Source organism: Myotis davidii, unplaced genomic scaffold, assembly GCF_000327345.1.
Source record: "Myotis davidii unplaced genomic scaffold, ASM32734v1 scaffold705, whole genome shotgun sequence".
Classification (NCBI taxonomy): domain Eukaryota; kingdom Metazoa; phylum Chordata; class Mammalia; order Chiroptera; family Vespertilionidae; genus Myotis; species Myotis davidii.
The window spans coordinates 802,192-806,605 of NW_006296405.1; positions in this window are offsets into that span (position 1 = coordinate 802,192).

A 4,414-nucleotide genomic window follows, 5' to 3' on the forward strand; every position below is an offset into this window, starting at 1 on the left:
ATGTACCAATTCATTTAATTCTCACAATCACCCATGAGGTTACAATCAGTCATTATCAGTCAAAGACTAAGTGGTTTATAAAGCATTGAATTATCCGATATGCCAATTTCCACCTAGTGGGAGAGTACTATTTATAACAGACTATTAAAACTAGAAACAGTACTATTAAAAACTAGAAACCTCCCAATGTCCAACAACAGGGAATATTAAAGCCATGGAATTTATGCAGACAAAAAGGATAAATAATAATAATAAGCAGTATTTGCTGAGTGTTTGCCATCTGTGTGCATGCTTTGCATACATCACCTCCTTTAATCTTTTTTTAAAAATATATTTTATTGATTTTTTTTACAGAGAGGAGGGAAGAGGGGTAGAGAGTTAGAAACATCGATCAGCTGCCTCCTGCACATTCCCTACTGGGGATGGGCCCACAACCAAGGTACATGCCCTTGACTGGAATCGAACCTGGGACCCTTGAGTCCGCTCCATCCACTGATCCAAGCCGGTTAGGGCTTTAATCTTTTTTTTTAATTTCTTTGTTGATTAAGATTCCTTTAATCTTTTTGAAAGAATATTTTTATTGATCTCAGAGAAGAAGGGAGAGGGAGAGGTAGAAACATCAATGATGGTGCCTCCGGCACCACCCCCGCAACCCTGGACATATGCCCTGACTGGGAATCAAACCGTGACCTCCTGGTTCATATGTCCACACTAAACCACTGAGCCACACTGCCTGGGCCTCCTTTGATCTTTACAACAACCCTGTAAGAGAGGTCTGTCTTCCAGGTATGGAGACGGAGGCTCAGAGCCTTCTGAGGTTAGCTAGAGTAGATTTGAAACCCAGATCTAACTTCAGGATCCAAGCTCTCCCTACTATGTCATCCTGCCTCCAAAGACTGGGAGAGAAAAAGTGTTGCACAAACTGCTTCTCATCAGGATTGCAATTACATAAAACCCGAGGCTGTGGGGAAACGCCAGTGATGATGGGATGTGAACTAGGAAAGGGAGTCATTTGTGTGACGAGTGAGTGTTGTTCTCTCCAAATACACTAGTTAAAGGCAGCCCAGAACAGGGCATTCTTTTCCTCGCCTTCATTGGTAACAGTTCCCTGTGCCACTTGGAACACCTGGGCCTTCATGTCCCATGTTCCCAAAGGGAGAGAGGAGGCAGAAAGTACCGCTTTCCTTCCCCCTGTTCCCCGGGACCTGCAGGCCTGCACTGACACACTCTTTGCTGAAGTCACACCTGCTCGGAGCAGAGACTGGCTGGGACGTCTCTGTCCCATTTCAGGTTTCGGTTAAGTCCCGAGCCTTCTGGGAGCCCGACACTTCCCTCACACAGTCTCTATAGGTCATGGTCACTGAGTCCTTATATGCACTATCTGCGGCCCAAAGTGTCTTGGAGGTGACACGTGGCTCCTTCCACTTCCACAAAATGGCCCCCTCATCCAGAGCTGCTGCTAGCGTAGCCGAGTTTCCTGGCGGTTCCAGAGTGGAGACAAGAGAGGCGTTTACATCAAAGCCACACAGTGTCATCCTCTTTCTTACAATTTCTTTGCTCCTTTCACCAGTCCTGGCTTCTCACCACCTCTCTGGCTCTTCTCTCTGCCTTTCACTTCTCCCTGTCGTTCTCTCTGCTTCACTGGTCTCCTCCCAGTTCAGGAGCAAAGCTGGTAATTCCTCCCTGAGCTTCGAGCAGAACGGCTTCCCCTCCTCTCCCTGCAAACTCCATTCCCAAGGTCACACTCAGTCCCCGCGAAACTCAACAAGGTTCTCCCTCAAAAGACACGCCTTTCCTAAGAAGAATTCTAGTAACAACTATTCAGAAAAAGATTTAAAAAAAAAAAGACTTTTACGTCCTAGCTGGTTTGGCTCAGTGGATAGAGCATCGGCCTGTGGCCTGCAGGATTCCGGGTCAGGGCACATGCCTGGGTTGCAGGCTCAGTTCCCAGTAGAAGGCGTGCAGGAGGCAGCTGATCAATGATTCTCTCTCATCATTAATGTTTCTATCTCTTTCTCCCTTTCCCTTCTACTCTGAAATCAATAAAATTATATTTTAAAAAATAAAAAAAAATGAAAAAGACATTTGCCACTATCTGAGGTCAGCTTACTCAGAAAACAGACTCTGAGATGGGTCTCTGTGCAGGAGGTTTATTGGGACGTGCTCCTGAGAACAGCCTCTGTTAGGAGATAAAAAAATGAAAAAGACATTTGCCACCATCTGAGGTCAGCTTACTCAGAACACAGACTCTGAGATGGGTCTGTGTGCAGGAGGTTTATTGGGACGTGCTCCTGAGAACAGCCTCTGTTAGGAGTGAGGGGAGCAGGACTGAACAGAGAGAGAACTTAGCTTTGAAATAGTTGCAGTAAGAGTTTTAGAAAGTTCTGGAACTAGAACGATCCTTTAGAGGTTATAGCGCTGACGCAAGGCCTTCAAACTCCCCCTTCCACGCACACATTGACCGGTCAGTCACTGGACGCCAGGCAGCCCAGTTGGCTGAGGACAAGCCCAGATAGGGACACAGCAGAGCTGCGGGCGATCAGCCGGCAAACCCCTCCCAGCTGGGGAGTGAGCTTCTCCCTCCTGAAGGGGGTTGTGGATGGCACGCCATTGCCCCTGAAGGAATAATCATTTTTTCAAAAGTATGAAACAATCAACATGCCAACCTATTGAGGATTTGGTAAATAAATGACGGTTCATCCATGCCAAAGAATGCTACGCAGTCGTTTGGAAAAGTTCAGTTTGTGCCCTGGCTGGTTGGGCTCAGTGGATAGAGCGTCAGCCTGCGGACTGAAGGGTCTCGGGTTCGATTCTGGTCAAGGACACATGCCCGCGTTGTCGATCCCTGGTAGGGGACGTGCAGGAGGCAGCTGATCAATGATTCTTGGTCATCACTGATGTTTCTATCTCTCCCTCTCCCTCCCTCTCTGAAATTAATTTTAAAAATTACAAAAAATACACAGGGTGGGGCAAAACACTTTATGCTTATATTACTATTTATTAATTATTGTATTATTTTCCATACGAACAACTGTAAACATACTTTTGCCCCACCCTGTATGTACATGCTAAAAATATCTAGTCCAAACTAAAAAAAAAAATTAAAAGATAAATAAAAAATAAAAATATCTAGTCCAAAATTAATACTGACCACCTCTAGAGAGGGATTATACTAAGTAATTAACAATAAACATTTTTATTATAATAATCTTGACAGTAAAACTTTTCTTGGGGTGGAGAAGGAGACCAAGCCAAATGAGGCCAAGTTGCAGCTGATCAAATCCAAGACAAGGGAGTGACTTTTCTTGCTTGACTTGAATTTCTCTTGCCTTCGGTATTCTGTAAAAAATGGCATTCCTTGCCACTTCCTGCCTTAGGCTGTGCTGCAGCCCGCACAGCTGTTGAGCAGCTGTCAGGTCCGTGGGAGCACAGAGGTGGCTTGTAGCACCTCATGGGAAGGCTGCTGGCTTTGTGGCCAGTGCGGGAGGAGCAGTAAAGCTGGGCTGCCCAGATTCCACAACGCCCTGCAGCAAATCCCCAGGCTGCAGTCACCGCTCAGCGTCCCAGGCCGCTCCCTCGCCACCTGTCATCTCGTCATCATCATCGTCAAAATAACAACTACCACTTATTGAGGTCACCATGTGCCAGACGATGTACCAAGCACTTTAGTCATCTCACTTCTTTTTCACAACAATCTCATGAGATTATCTTGTTTGACAATAAACAGAAGCTTTTGCACAACTTTGTGAATATACCAAAAATCACAAAACTGTGTACTTTATTTATGTATTTGTTTGTTTGTTTTTATTGAATTCAGAGAGATGAAGGGGTGGGGGGGATGGAGAGAAAGATCGATGTGAAACATCAATCGGTTGCCTCCCTATGTGCCCCAACCGGGGATTGAACTCCTCACTTTTTGGTGCACGGGAGGGTGCTTCAACCAGCTAATCCACCTGGCCAGGGCTACACTGTACACTTTAAATGGATGGATTATATGGTGTGTGAATACTATCTCAAATCTTAATAAAGCTGCTGAAAGAGAGAGAGAGAGAGAGAGAGAGAGAGAGAGAGAGAGAAACTAAAGTTCATATAGGTTAGATAACTTGCCCAAGATCACCGAGGTATAAAGAGACAAGATATTGTTAACAAGAAAGAAGCAGGCAGCCCAGCCGGTGTGGCTCAGTAGTTGAGTGTCGACCAATGAACCAGGAGGTCACGGTTCCATTCCCGGTCAGGGCACATGCCTGGGTTGCAGGCTGGATCCCTGGTTGGGGGCATGCAGGAGGCAGCCAATCAATGATTCTCTTTCATCATTGATGTTTCTATCTCTCTTTTTGTCTCCTTTCCTCTCTCTGAAATAAAAAACTAAAAAAAACATAATGAGAAAGAAAGGAAGGAAGGAAGGAAGGAAGGA